Consider the following 16,793-nt stretch of genomic DNA (forward strand, 5'->3'; position numbering starts at 1 on the left):
AACTAATAATATTTGGTGCATTCTACGCGTCGCAATACCATGATATGATTACGAGAGACGCCGTCATGGAGGGCTCCGGAAATTTCGACAACTTAGGTTTCTAAAACGTAAATATAAGCACACCGGGCTCTAGAATTTTCCCTCCATCGAAATGCGGGCGCGGCGACATTCGGGACAGCAGTCAAGCATCATAACCACTAGGACACTGCGGCGGGTAACCACTAATAGCTAGGACAAATAAATTCCGTGCCATGGCAAATAGCGTAGAACGGCTCCTTGGGACGCTCATAAACATTGTGCCTGGCGCAGCATAGCCTCAGCTGTTCTTGCCCCATAAAAAAACCAAATTAACTAACTAACTAGCTCATCAAAAAAAAAACTGAGCATATGGAATAACAATGTTCCCGAGTACCTTTGCTAACATAGTAAAGATGGCTCCTTATAATTTACGTTATGATAATGCAAACTCAAGTTCGGTATTTTACTTGCTAGTAAGCAGAATATTTGTAACTGTGTACTCCAGGCGCGCCTGGACGCTTGTTCTCAAAATCGCGTTTACATAACAGTAAGTTCAAATGGAATATGTGTATCTAAAGAGAAGCAGGAATGGCCCAGACAGTTAAAAGTAAGGATAATGCACAGAGCTTATATTTTAAAGGCATATTGCTGTGAGCAGACCGAAAAAAAGAAATAATATAGAACACATAGGTAATGCATTGGATGGAAAGGACAGCTAAGAAAACTGTTTCTATAAATGAAATTAGGGTATTAAAACTCTTTGAATAAAAGAAAAAAATCACAGCATATCCACGGAGTGAATGATGATGAGTGGGCGAAGCTGCGGAGGTTCATCGGTAAACCGTGAATCTTCCGTGAATTCTGCCCAGTACATCATCACTGACGCGAGATCGGGCGCGTTATACTAAAGGTTCGATGAGTTATGACGACTTGCAGCTCACTTTAATTTTACATGTACGCTGTGGATTTTCATTGTTTAGAAAACCATTGCTTTAGAAAACATCTGGCGTCTTTCGTTAAGCTTCGTTAAGCAGCTGGCGTCTTTTCGTTTTCCTTTAGAAACATCTGGCGTTCTTTAGTTCTGCTTTACAAAACATCTGGCGTCTTTCGTTGGTTTGTTTCATCAATCAACGGCGTTTTGAAAAAAATTTTATTGTTTAATCACGCACAGGAGAAATCTCACCAGGCACTACCTTGGAGGTAACAATGGCTGCTAATGGGAATGAGAGACAGAAGAAGTCGGCTTTTAGCTAACACTTACACTTCTACTTCTACTAACGTTTCCTACTGGAACATGCCAATGGCTGCTAATGGGGAATGAGAGACAGAAGAATTCGGCTTTTAGTTAACGCGCACGCTGCGAATTTTTAATTGTTCACAACGCACAGGAAAAATCTCCCACCGGCACCACCTTGGAGGTCAAAGCGTAAGACTTGTTACGGACTACGACTACGACTACTACTATTACTACGACGACGACGACTACGAGGGACGAACGGGTGCCGCCCTTAAGGAGCTTCGCCCCTAAGAGAGACGTATGCCAAGATGGTTGTCAGGTGAATGCTTGCTCTGTTAGGTCCAACATCGATACCTGTGGTGCCAGGCCTGTAGCCAGGAATGGTTTCCGGTGGGTGGGGAACTTGCTGGAAACCTTGACTTTTTTAGGAAAAACACCTAGTTTTATTATTTTTTTCGTAAAAACACCTACTTCACCAAAATTTCAGGGGGGGGGGGGACCGCGCCCCTAGGGCTTCCTCCCCCCTTGGCTACGGGCCTGGGCGGTGCTATAGCGGTTAGAATCTTGTTTGCATATAAGTCAACCTGGTTGCATGTAAGAAAACTTACATCCAAAAATCCTTCAAATCGCCGATTCGTAAAAGCCACGACACGCAATACAACCCCCATCCTTGCATTCTTCAGCCTTCGTACGAAGCACCACGCAAGAGAAACTTCGATCATGACACCACAGCGGCATCAGAATGTGTGTGAAAGACGCCGCACGCATTGGAGCACGCGGTACATGCAGGACAGTAACTAAGTGCCAAGTTTCATGGCACTCACACAACTAAAAAGAAAAAAAAAAACATGGCTGATCCCTCTGTCGTAGGAATTGGTTAACACGAAAGTGAAACGTGTCTTTACAGACGTAGTTGAGCGTTTGTTGTGCGTTCTTCGCCCCAAGCGCGAAGGAATGAATGCTACAGCATCAAATTGTAATGTTACGCGAAGAACGGCAAGCCGCTCGAAACTTGCAATGCGCTGCTCAAGCAGAAAGAATGCGCGAACGAACTACACAGGATGAGCGCGAACTGTCATAGTTGTAACTTATTTCTCTGTGAGCAGCGCGCTCCTTTCGCAAAAGCGGCCGCTGCAGTGAGCGAGGTGACCTTCGTGCTCTCAACGGATTTTGCAGGCAGAGTGCAAGACGTACAAACCACGAGATCACGAGATAAGCGCCCCAGCACGAGCGACCACGCCCCGTCGTGTCGCGCGCTAATCCGCGTGGGGGGACGACTTTTAAAGCGCGCTTTTCTAGAGTTACTGTATATAGCATATACAGTAACTCTACGCTCTTCTACGCTGGACCAAATATGGCGCGCCGCCATATTTGGTCCAGCGCCGCCGAAGCTGCGGCGTACGGTGTTGATTTCACGTGGAGTAACGCATGTTTACGCATTGCGTGTGCTTTTGCAGCCCTGAATGAAGCATACCGTTGTTCTCTGACTGATTAGGAAAGAAATAGCGGCATTTCACTTGCCTACATGAGCACGCACGGTACTAACGCGATAAAGAAATGCGAACTGCGCGGCATTTACGCGCTCGCTGTCTGCATTATTAAATGCGAAGCATTTCTTAGCGAATTTTAGTGACTATGTACGTATCTATCTATCTATCTATCTATCTATCTATCATATCTATATCTATCGATCTATATTATCTATCTATCTATCTATCTATCTATCTATCTATCTATCTATCTATCTATCTATCTATCTCTCCGCCCAGACTTTGTGCTGTTCTGGCAGCTCGTTAATGGGAAGTACACCAAATTTGGTATGACATAACATGACTGTATGACAAATTTAAATTAAGGTGATAAACATGAAAATAATGACATGTATGCCATGTACGGCATGATTTACAGCCCACGCTCTGGTGCGCTCGCGACCGCTTCGATAGCTTGACACACAACAAATTAGTATGGCGTGACAAAATTGTATGACGAGCATAAGTGACTGGTTATAACGTGCAAATCAAGGACAGACATGCCATGTAAAACATGATTTACATGACATGGTTTCGGGGCGCTCGCGGTCGTTTAATGAATGCATATATACCAAATTTTTATGACGCGCTATTTCTGTATGACCACGTTAGTGATAGGGTAACATGAAAATCATGACCCTTCAGTACATGTACGGTATGACTACTTCGCCACCTCATGCTGCGATGGCGGGTGGTTCGCTAGCTTGAAATGCACCCAATTGGTAAGCGTGAGGTGACTGTATTGCGAACACGAATGACAAGTGGTAACGTGAAAATCATGACGGTATTTATGTTGGTCATACAGTCGCGTCAAGCAATACCGATTTTGGTGCATATCAACAGCGAACCGGCCGCGAGAGCACTCATGGGCATGGCATGTAAATCATGCCATACATGACATGCGTGCCATTATTTCATGTCACCACTGTTATAACGTTGCATTACAGTCATGTCACGCAATACCGATTTTGGTGCATATCAAGCAAACGAACGGCCGCGAGAGCATCATGAGCATGGTATGTAGATCCTGCCTTACATGACTGCGTACCATTTTTCGTGTTACCGCACGGTATTTATGTTGGTCTACGTCACGTCCACGAATACCGATTTTGGTGCATATCAACAAGCGAACCGGCCGCGAGGCATCATGAGCATGGTATGTAGATCCTGCCTTACATGACATGCGTACCATATTTTTCGTGTTAACCGCACCGGTTATTTAGTTGGTCTAAGTCACGTCACGAAATACCGATTTTGGTGCATATCAAGCAAGCGAACCGGCCGCGAGAGCATCATGAGCATGGTTGTAGATCCTGCCTTCCATGACATGCTACCTTATTTTCGTGTTACCGCACGGTATTTATGTTGTCACAGTCCGTCACGAAATACCGATTTTGGTGCATATCAGCAAGCGAACCGGCCGCGAGAGCATCATGAGCAGGTATGTAGATCCTGCCTTACATGACATGCGTACCATTATTTTCGTGTTACCGCACGGTATTTATGTTGGTCTACAGTCCGTCACGAATACCGATTTTGGTGCATATCAAACAGCGAACCGGCCGCGAGAGCATCATGAGCATGGTATGTATCCTGCCTTACATGACATGCGTACCATTATTTTCGTGTTACCGCACGGTATTTATGTTGGTCTACAGTCACGTCACGAATACCGATTTTGGTGCATATCAAGCAAGCGAACCGGCCGCGAGAGATCATGAGCATGGTATGTAGATCCTGCCTTACATGACATGCGTACCATTATTTTCGTGTTACCGCACGGTATTATGTTGGTCTACAGTCACGTCACGAAATACCGATTTTGGTGCATATCAAGCAAGCGAACCGGCCGCGAGAGCATCATGAGCATGGTATGTAGATCCTGCCTTACATGACATGCGTACCATTATTTTCGTGTTACCGCACGGTATTTATGTTGGTCTACAGTCACGTCACGAAATACCGATTTTGGTGCATATCAAGCAAGCGAACCGGCCGCGAGGCATCATGAGCTGTATGTGATCCTGCTTACATGACATGCGTATTATTTTCGTGTTACGCACGGTATTTATGTTGTGTCTACAGTCACGTACGAAATACCGATTTGTGCATATCAACAAGCGACCGGCCGCGACAGCATCAGCCATTATTTTCATGTACATCTGTATGTGTCTACGTCAGTCAGTACCAATCTGTAGCAGTCAGTTTCATGGCGCGCTGATCACTATATGTGAGCCCAAAGGCGTCAATTTTACGCCAAACATAATAAAGTTTTATTGTGCACGAACCTCCTGCGACAACCACGCGAAACAAGCTGCACTAGTGCAGGGTGCGCCAACATTCCCCGAAACATTCGCGAATTCTCAAAGAAGCGCTTACCTCACAATACGGGTATCAGTCGTGGGAACAAATCTTTCCGCCTAATTCTGTGCAGCCACAGCCCGTCGTTTGGCGTCCTTTTTCCCGCTGGGAATGGCAAAGGGGCCTTACCTGGCATTCTTCAATGGCCTCGATAGGCTTTCGATGAAGTCTCAAAACGATACGGGATGTCGTAATGTTCCTGTACGCTTTCCTGAGCCTATATAAAACAATCGCCCTCCAAAGCGCCGTGCGTCTGCGGCCGGGAGGACACTAGCGAGGCGAGCGAGCTGGACCATTTATGTGGCGAGGCCGCCGAAAGGGCGCGGCGGCGAAGAGAAAAGGAACGCGGTACTTTTCCCGTTACAGTGACTTTTACGCTCTTCGAGCCTTTCGCGCCATCTCACAAGTGATAACGAAAAGACGCTGTACCGCCAATCTCTTAGTAGAGTCACCGGCAAATGGTGTACATAAATAGCTCGACGTTAGCATAGCAGAGAACATGCCGTCTGTGGCGGAGCCGTTTCGCGCTGCGCGCTGGCGATCGAGAGATCGTAAGTTCGACGCTGACGGTGACGACTTTTTCTTATAGTTTTTTCTTTGCCATATGTTAGTCTTTATATTTTACAACGCCATATCCGTGACGGAAAATGCGTCAGTGGAGCCGTGGTGGACCCCGGCTAAAAACACTTTCGTGTTAAAAAATGAGAAAACAAAAGGTCAAAGCACTTCGCGTGCTTGTTTGTCGAGACCACGAGAGCTCCACCACGTCACTTTCCATCCACCAATAGGGGCGCTCACAGCTCATCGCTATCCTCGCTGGAAAGCTTTGGTGGAAGGATAAAATAATGTCACTGCTTTTAGTTCAATTCTGATGGCAGCAGTATCAGCTTGAGAAGCGGAGTTCAGCCACCGTTTATTGTTTTGCACGGTAGTTTGTGCCATCGCCGTATCTTAAGATACACGATACATTCTTCAATGCATCGGAAATACAGATACTGTATCGAGACGTATCTCGATACAGATACAAGATACACAAACAGTATCTAAGATAGTATCTAGAATACATGTACCTTCGACACTGCCAAGCACTGCTGTGCCATTGGTCGTCCCCTTTGTCGGACGTCGAACACGAAAGGTTACAACTTACTTTTCGACCGACGTGGTGCAAGACGGCACCCGTCGAGTCGTTGCTCATGCTCTTCTCTCCCTACTGTCACGATCTCGTGTTTATCATATTCATCTGTAACCCCTTGTGCTTCATTATATTTATTGTATCATTGTACCATTGTTTCATGGTATCTCATTGAGTCTTTTGTACCCCATGTCATATCATAGTCATGTATATTAGAGTAATGATGTGTTCACTACAAGACAGTGATGTTGACGTGGCACATAGCTGTGCCGATGTGCATGCACGCCTAATTACAGCAATGTTATCAAGTTATTGTTTTTGTACATTGTGTAAATAAACTTTTTTAAACAGTTATGATACCTATCGTTGTATCTGGGCGGGCAAAAAGGAATAAAGAGCATAGCCACACGTTTTTTTTTTCTCTCATGCAGGTCTACTTAGTCAGCAACGACAACTGATCCGGATCCAACGATGCGAGTCATGGCAAAGAACACTGAACGCTATGTTATAGGCTTCATAAAAAACGCAAAAGTATATAAGCCTGCTTTAAATAGTTTGAAATGGGCGCGGAAATAAAATGTTCAAAAGTGCTTTAGACCAAAACTTGACCCATGATATTAGGTTGTTGCCTTCTCAAGACGCACTTCCAACCAAACAAACTTAAATAAATTTTTTTAACGTACAATGGGTTATAATGCTCACCCGGCATTTTTGTTGATCAGACGTAAAAATACTTCTGTGAATCTCGCAAGGTTCTTGTAGTGATTGCAGCGGGTGCGTTTGATGCGATGTAGGAGATGGCACGTCTTTGGCTCCAGCAGTATTAGGCCGTGTTCACTGCTTCTGCTAGTACAGCACGCATACTTTAAGTAATCCATTATTTACTGTGTGTTAAGGTAGAGTAGCTATATTTCTTTGAAGTTTGTAAGTCAAGGCCCTCTTTGGTAATTGTGTATAGGTACAGATGCATTGAACTGCGACAGCTTTACAGACGCCCGCAGACAGCTCTTCAATCGTAAGGCACAAAATAAGCTAGATCACTTCACTTTCTTTTAGCAAACCACACATTCTAGACACTGATCTCATTTGCTCTCACGACAAAAGCAGTGCCATAGTTAGGTACATACTTTTATGTACTGGAGCACACAAATAGTGCTCTGGCGTATCAAAATAAGTCAGTAAACAAACAAACAAATAAACAATATTGCTAATAGCAGCGCTGCGCTCGAACCCAGTTGAAGCTCCGCCCGTCAATGCACTGTCCGCGAAACCTTCTAAAAAGAAATGACGGTTCTTGTTTAAGTCAATAGTTATATGGGATACATTTGATATGGTGGCATAACTCAATTTGAAGGCCAAGTAACTTTCATGAGAGTTTGTGGGAATTAATTGATCGAGTTCATTGAAACATTGTGAGCAGCTGGGATCGTTTCAGCACTTGACGTAGATCTCTGCAAGCCGCTTCTTTCTACGTGGACTCTGAGATTCGTTTCGGCAGCGTACAAACCGCAATGTTAGCCGAAGGAATACACTAGGGTTCTGAAAACGGCGGCGCGAAAACACACCGACGCAACGAAAACGACAAGGACGTGGGCTGAACTTACAACGGCTTTTATTGTAAAAATTACACCCACATATATACTTGCTGTCCGACACAGACATCATCAACTACATATGCGTAAGTACGCCGTGTCTCTATATGAGAGTTGTATGGATCACAGGCATACACATCCCTCCCTAAGACAGGAAATACGTTCTGGTTCTACAATATCTCGAGTAATGAGCGTTTTTGCTCTTCTTAAGGACAGGAGTGTTTTACGCGGGATGACAATCCTGGCAGTTTATATAGAATGGCCAGCCAGGACATCTGCAAAATCTTTTGCTTTGCGTGCATTTTTCACGTTGTTGGCAGGCTAGCTCATACTATCCTTCACGCATCTTTAAGTTTTGCCAGCATACAGTTTTCCGCACTTTAAAGGAATTTCGTACATCACTCGTTCTGCGCATCTAACAAATGGTCGCCTGTGCTTTAAGCCGCAGACTTGCTGCAGCTTTGCCTCCGTGTCCGTCCTATTGCAGAGATTAGACAGCCTGTGCAGCGCCCTGAATAAGACTCGCCTCATACCTGTGGGCCACCATTTCCAGGCTGCTCGAAAGTCTGTGCACACACCTAGGAAGAGAGAGAGAGAAAGAAATAATAAATGAGCAAAAAAGGCAAGGAGGCCAACCAGAATTAGATACCACAGCTACCTTTCCTCGAGACACCCTTTCCTCCAGACACGTGTGGCATATACCCGTTTACCACGTGCCGCGGTTTACTGGTATGCACCACAGGTGATGAGCACTTTATATCTACCCAGGTACAGCGAGAACAGACATTGGTAATTTGAATGCGAGAGCATGAAGAAAACGGACATCTGAAGTGTTGACCCGACGATTAGAAAGAATAAAGATTAGGATCCGCTCAGGATTTGAACCGAAGCATTCTGCGTGACACTCGGGTATAATACCGCTGAGCCACGCCTGGTCTTTAACATGATATGGAAAAACAACCTATCCAGGCGCAATTTCGGTGCAACGTATATTGTGGCTGTGGTGCTGACTGTCTAATCTTACAAAAAAGCAATAAGCACTACATATGTACTATGACGATACAAACGTCAAATAAGATTAACGTCTGTGGTTCCACTGTTGGCTCTGCTTTTATAGTAGTCTAGTGTGCTCTTTAACATGTGTCCTGACGTTACGTCAGAAAATAAGTTACCCTTTAAGCACCAGTGTTGTCGACGTGCCTGGTAAGACCACGGTGTGCACACAGCTACTGCACTTACAAACACAAGTGGATCTACCTCGTAACGCTTGGCTCAAAGCCATAAAATACACCCTAGAAGTACTCGCTGACTGCTCCGCATGAAACCGATTCCCGCAACGCGTGGGATCTGCCCAATGTTTTTTGCGAGGATATTTTGTTTATAAGACATTCGCTTAAGGCAGAAATCTCAGGTTGTGCATGGCCTGAGAAAAGGGGGGTGCGGTTGCTCGCCAATTGGTCTCGCTAACCGGGTAATATTCACTCAATCGAAATTCAGGAAAATATGTGGAGTAAGCAGTATTGTTAAGGATGGTCCTGTCATTCCGAATAACAATAAAAGACATATTTCGATTTTTAAATACGAATGCATTTCTTAGTCGGGCTATGTGAGGCATCCGGCGTTGTCCGCGCGCCGGCAGGTGTTATCTCTCCGCTCTCACTCCCTCTGCCATAGCAACAGCTGCGGGCGCGCACGCTTATCCTCGCCCCTAGCAACCGGAGCATGTGGTGCGAGAGAGTGTAGGAGAGGGTAGCTGTAGTACTTCGCCGCTCCTTCTCTCGCCGTTCGCTCTCTCTCCTCCCTGCGCCACCGCCTCAATGCAGTGCGTTTGAAAAGCGTTTGTGCTGCCTTGGCACAGCCTGAAAACAGTGGGCTCTAAACGCGTTTGTGCTGCATTGAAGGCGGTGGCAACATCCCTGAGGTGATTACGAACGCACGTAGGAAGCGTTCCTTGAAAGAGGCGCCCTAAAGGGAGACACTCGAGCGCGTCGATGTGTCCAGCTTTACGCCATTAAAATTACTACGCCATGTACTCTCGGCGCAAGAAATGCTTTCGCATTTCCTAACGATTCCCTTCGGGGAGGTGGGGGCATTTTTTTAGGGGCGAAGATCCTTAAAGCGGCACCCGTTCGTCCCCGTCGTAGTACGTAACCAGTCTTAACGCTAGTACCAGATCTTGACCTACAAGGTGGTGCCGGTGGGAATTTCTCCTGTGCGTTGTTGAACAATAAAAAATTCACAGCGTGCGCGTTAACTAAAAGCCGAATTCTTCTGTCTCTCATTCCCCATTAGCAGCCATTGGCATGTTCCAGTAGGAAACGTTAGTAGAAGTACAAGTGTAAGTGTTAGCTAAAAGCCGACTTCTTCTGTCTCTCATTCCCATTAGCAGCCATTGTTTGCCTCCAAGGTTGTGCCTGGTGAGATTTCTCCTGTGCGTGATTAAACAATAAAAATTTTGTTCAAAACGCCGCTGATTGATGAAATAAATCAACGAAAGACGCCAGATGTTTTCTAAAGCGATGGTTTTCTAAACAATGAAAATTCACAGCGTATATGTCAAATTAAAGTGAGCTGCAAGTCGTCATAACTCTCATCGAACCTTTAGTATAAACGCGCCCGATCTCACGTCGGTGATGATGTACTGGGCAGAATTCACGGAAGATTCACGGTTTACCGATGAACCTCCGCAGCTTCGCCCACTCATCATCATTCACTCCGTGGATATGCTGTGATTTTTAGTCTTCGCCTAACGTGAGTCCTGAGCATGCTTAAAACAGTCGGAAATCTGCACGGCAATAACATCTTGAAAAACTTCTTAAGGCAAAATATAACCCATAATACAATGTTGTTGCCTCTCAAGACGCATTTCAAACAAACATTAGAATAAAAAGAACTTTTTCACGCATAATCACTGAACAATGTCACCTGAGCATTTTTTGCACATCAGTAGGTAGCGATATACTTGTGTAAAACTGGCAAGGTTTGTTAGAACGATTACTGTGGCTATGTTTTTTAAGAGGCAGGAGATGCCATGCATGCTTCGGCTCCAGCAGCATTACTAGCCGCGATTTTCTGGCGTTTAGTAGTATGTAATAATTTACAACGCCAACCAAAGCAGTGTCGGTACTTCTCGAATCATTTGAAAGGTTTGCGTCTCCTTGATAATTGTGTGTACTAACAGCTGCGTCCAATGGTAGGGTGTTCTACATCATTGAACTGCCGCGCTTCCATTGCACTGCGATAACTTCCCACGCACCCGCATACAGCTATTCCACGGTAAGGCACAATGTAAATCATCTAACTCTCTTCCTAATACCAAACTGTCTAGCCACTCGTGACCGATTGTGCTTAACCACTCTTACGAAAGAATGGAGTCCCATAGTTGAGTACATATTTCACAAGCTACAGCACACAACTAGAGCTACTGTATATGAAAGTCAATGAATCAATAATCAATAACATTTATTCGACCACCCGGCATTGTTTGCAGCCTTCCGTTGTAAACACGTTTTTAGGACAAGCGTCTCTCTAATATTTGCCTTTGGACAGCTGTATACGTCTCTACCATACGAGGCTTTAATGATTATCATTTCGTGCTAAATTGGTGTTGCTGGCATTCTACTGCGATAGCTTTACATACAGTCACACACCTTCTCCATGGTAAGGTGCAACGTAAGCTAAATCATTTAAGTCATTTTACAAACCACACAACATACTCGTCACTGATTGCGCACAGTCAATCCTAAGACAAAAGCACTTCCATAGTTGAGTAGGCATCGTCAAATCCTACAACGTAGAGTTAGGGCTCAGGCATATGAATATAAATAAATAAATGAATGAATGAATAAATGAATAAATAAATAAATAAATAAATAAATAAATAAATAAATAAATAATAAATAAATAAATAAATAAATAAAGAAATGTGGCAGATGAGATAGTGAATCAACTTTATTGCACGATCTGGCGGGTTTCTGGCTCGTGCTATACCGCAAGGGTAGAAGCGAGGAGACCTTGTCTTCCAATATCCTCCATGGCATCCTGGATAGCCCATTTTTTGGCTTCGACCTCCTTCCTGAGCGTCGCTATCCACCACCGCTCCAGAAGGGCCTCAGGAGACCTTCTTTATATTTTGGGACATTCGCGCAGTACATGTTTACATTAAGCATTTTTTGTTTTGCATAGTTCGCATTTGTTCTCCGGGGATAACTGTATTAGCGTGGGTCGCTCCTGTGGAGGTGTGCAGGGTTTGGGTAGAAGTTCACTGTAACCATCACTATTCAGCCGCTTGTTTCCTTAGAGAACTCGGGTGTGGTGCGGGGATGACGCCCCTTTCTTCTTTGTCGTGTTGTGTGTATTTTGTGTAGCTTGTATCTTTTAGTGGTATCTGTATCGGGCACGTGTTATTCCCCTCCAGCCGACACGGCATCGCACATGCGCAGTGTACATCTACCAAGGTATAAATACGGCGCATGCAATAAAACGTCACCATTCTTGTTCTGCACCCTGCTGTTGCCTCCGCAATTTATCAGCACGATACATGGTGTCAGAAGTGGCAGCCGTGCGGCCAGCGAAGAAGCGGTGATGGAACTAAGGCACCCGGAACCCTTGCAGCTAATGGGTAACCTGGCTTCGAACTGGAAACGCTTTAAGCAAAAATTTGACTTGTTTCTCCAGGCGACAGCGTCGAAATAACATCCCAGGACCGAATCGTCGAAAGCAGCCCTCCTGCTCAGCGTTGCCGGAGACGACGCCCTTGACGCGTTCAACACCTTCCAGTTCGCGGACGAAGAAAGCCAGGACGACTACTTAAATGCGGTCATCGGCAAGGTAACCGCCGGCGAAGATGTACAAGGTGAATTAAAAGCATTTTCCGTGGACCTGACAGTCGTGAATGGAGTTTTGTTGAAGGGTAGCAAAGTCGTGGTACCGAGAAGCATGCGGCGCGAAATCCTAGACAGAGTTCACGCCGGACATCTCGGATTGCGCAAGTGCAAAGAAAGAGCCAGAAGTCTGATTTTTTGGCCAGGACTTAACAGTGACATAACTCAGCTTATTCAGAGCTGTCCCACTTGCAAGAAATACGCCTACAAGCAACCGCAAGAGCCTCTTCTGTTGCGCGAAACTCCAGCATGCCCATGGTATAGGGTTGGTGCTGACATATTTCAGTATGCCGGGCAATCGTATGTCGTGTTTGATGCTCTTTCAAATTTCCCAGAGGTCGAGCAACTGCGTAACACAACGGCAAGGACCACAGTAGAGGCTCTCAGTGCTATCTTTTCCCGCCAAGGAGTTCCGGTTGAAGTGTGCATGGACAACGGCCCACAATTAGCCAGTTACGAGTTCGTGCTCTTCGCGAAACAGTACGACTTCGTACACGTCACATCAAGCCCGGGCTACCCCCAATCCAACGGACTGGCGGAGAAAGGCGTCCAAGTAGTCAAGCGTATCCTGAAAAAATGCGCCGACTCAAGGAGGGACTTTTGGTTAGGTCTGTTGGCCTATCGATTATCACCTTTAGAAGCTGGACGATCACCAGCTGAGTTACTGCAAGGCAGGCGACTCAGAAGTAACATTCCGGATTTTAACGAAGTCACCAAAACGGAAGTGAGATAGCACCCGCAACAAAAGGAAGGACGACCGATTCCACCTTTGACGCAAGGCACCGTAGTTCGAATGCGGGACAATGCGTGGTCGCGTATGGGCAAGGTTGTCAACACAGCTGGCCCGAGGTCTTACATCGTGCAAACAGGACCCCACAACGTGCTCAGGCGCAACCGACGTCACCTACTTCGCACAAGTGAGGACTATGGTCCTGAGTCAAGTGACGAAGAATATAGCGCGCCTTCTACGCCATCTTGTCCAGCTGCGTCTGCCTGCGGAGCACCTACAGAGTTGTCAGCCTCCAGTGATGAGACAGCCTCCAGTGGCTCTACAGACTTGGCACAGCAGGCCTGCATGCTACCTCGTCATGAGCAGTCTCCAGTCATCCAGGTTGCAGTCCCAACTGCGCCAACTGCAGCAGCGTATGCCTGCGCATCGAATCCAGCTCCGAGAAGGTCAACACGCTCAATCAAGCCACCTCAGCGCCTTGCGTACGATGCAAACTTTCAGCAGATAGCATAAACTCTTTTGTGTAAAACTTTTGTACCGGCAGAAGGATGTATCGGGCACGTGTTATTCCCCTACAGCCGACACGGCATCGCACATGCGCAGTGTACATCTACCAAGGTATAAATACGGCGCATGCAATAAAACGTCACCATTCTTGTTCTGCACCCTGATGTTGCCTCCGTCATTTATCAGCACGATACAGTATCTTGGTGGCGCCAGAGATGTCCGCCACCGAAAGGTCCGTTCAGGTTGCGCGGTGGTTTAATTCTCGCTATAACTTGTGGGTCATTTCGATCGGCTTAGAGGCATCAGCACCTCTGTGCGTCCTGATCCATATTACTTATCTCAGTTCATCTATTTGATTATTTCACTGCTGTTAACGAGCATTGTGAGGGCTTGTCAAATCCATCCTTTCGTGAAATCTCTGATAGCTACCATTGTGTCACTGAGTATGAATATGTGTTTCAACCTCAAAGTAACAAACAAAATAAATAAATAAATGAATAAATAAACATGGTTATTTCCTCCATCATAGGAATCGGTATAACACGAAATTAAAACGTGTCTGTAGAAGTAGTTAAAGGTTTACTGTACATTGATATAAAAGAGCTTGTACAAATAATATTGGTGTCTCGCAGCTATAGCACCGTTTAACGTGGGTGCACTCACGTTCACGTTTGGTGGCACATCTCCACCCAGCCAAAAAATCCGACAGGCTGTCGGTCTGTCGGCCTGAAAGCAATATGTTATTTTGGCCTGTTGGTCTGTCGGGTCTATCGGATTTATCGGGACTGTCGGGTCTATCGGGACTGTCGGTCTGTGGGTACTTCTGTCGGTCTGTTTGCACCTGCAACGCGGGAGGGGGCTCCTCCTCCTCGAACGCCTCCACGTACGGAGGTGTTGTGGCGGCCAGGGGCGTAACCAAGGGGTGGGGGTTAAAGCCCCCCCGAAATTTTTCAACTTTGCTTGCGTATATGTAGACGCATACATACAAACGCACGCACGAGCATACAAAAAGCATGGTTGAACCCTCCCCCACCCCGAAAAAAATTTCTGGCTAAGCCCCCGGTGGCGGCCTATTCTTATGCCACAATGTGTAGTTGTAAGGCTTCACCACAACCCTGGCCGAGGCCTTTCTGGCAAAGGTAAACTTCTGTGCTGTGTTATTTAAATAACTAGCTTATTATATGCATGTGCAAGCGGTTGACCACATGCATTGTTCCAGTACAAAAACGCACCTTCAGTTTTCACATGTAATATACAACTCCTACGGCCTCTCTGGTTTTGCAGTGTAGCTTTTAACTGCACTTAATATGCTATAATATGAAGTTTACAGCCTATGCTGAAGCTTCGTGCAATTTCTGCACCACTAATTGGCAAAAACTGAATTGGTCATGTATACATGAAAAGCATGCATACTCATTGGCGCAGCGGCCAACACCAGAATATCGCTGGTGGCAGCCAAATTCACTTCCTAACCGCAGCAGCTGGAGAAGCGAGCGCAACTCACATACTTGACGAGTTTCCACTCAAAGATGTTTGCCTGAGCATGAACTGTCTACCCCTGAGAGCCACATTAATTTTATCATATCCGTTGGCTGGACGTGTTCACCCTTGCTGAGCGGCGTTTTGCTGAACACAGTCCAGATGGGAAACACTGCCAGACACACAAAAGACTCGCTCATGCGCTCGAAGACTACCAGCCACTCGCAAGAGACCACAGGTTTCCAAGCAGATGCCATGAACTCGTGTCAGCCTAGGAAAGGTGGTCATAGGCTGTACAGCATTAACACTTTGCCAACCTTGTGTAATTCTAGTGTATCAGCAAGGTCTGAGCAGTCTGTGCCCACAACCACCAAGCAGACTGCATTGCTGTTGCCCTAGAATATCAGTGCGGCCAATTGCTGCCCCAGCATTTCCCGCAGTGGTCACAGAGCTGCAAGTGGAAAATAGTCGGCTGCACCTGTGACGATTCATCTAAGAACCACCGTCACCCACTGGAACCATCTTATGCAGCTTAGTATGCCTAATCACAGCATGGCCAAGCCAAGATGACCACGACCCAACATAGGCAACGTTGCAGGCTAGAGTCCCTGCGATACAAGTTCGGGCATGCAAGATCCTATAAAAGTCGGTTAATTTGTGTGCTTCAATGTGCATTTCAACTGAAACACTCCTAGTGCAACCACCACGAAGCAGAGCACACTAGCACCAAGAGGTAGCGCTACGGCCACACCAGTCACACTTCAAGCCTATAGTTTGGGTCAGAGCCGTATATTCCCTTTGGAGAGTTCGGCGCTCTTTTGATCTCGCCGCCAGTCTGGCAACAGCGCGCTTCCGCGCCGCCGACGCCATTTCGTGCCGAGGTTTCTCGTGATGCTGTACCCGTGACGTCGCTGTCGGCATTTATGCTTCCTCTGTGACCGACCTGGTGTGTCTTTGCTGCTGATCGTGCACGTGTCGGCTGCGTGGAACATCGTGGACCTGCACGGACGTCGCAATGGGGGCTTGCAGCGCGGTCGCTGAAGAAAGGGTTCGCCAGAGACGGAGCGTTGCGGGCGCACGCCAACGCGAGCTTACAGTGCCGCGGCATAAAATGGCGGACAGCGCCGCGCCGCCGCTAAATTTGGATGGTTGTTGGCTCCGCCCCTCCGCCGAACTCTCCGAAGGAATATACGGCTCTGGTTTGGGTGTGCTTTAAATATGGCATCATATAATGAATGTAGTGTGTATTACCATATGTTTGAATGAAGTGTTACAAGTTTTTCTGCCTTTTACTTGATTCTTCCATAGAAAAATTTGTAAAACTA

This window comes from Rhipicephalus sanguineus, chromosome 10 (assembly GCF_013339695.2).
Source record: "Rhipicephalus sanguineus isolate Rsan-2018 chromosome 10, BIME_Rsan_1.4, whole genome shotgun sequence".
Lineage (NCBI taxonomy): Eukaryota > Metazoa > Arthropoda > Arachnida > Ixodida > Ixodidae > Rhipicephalus > Rhipicephalus sanguineus.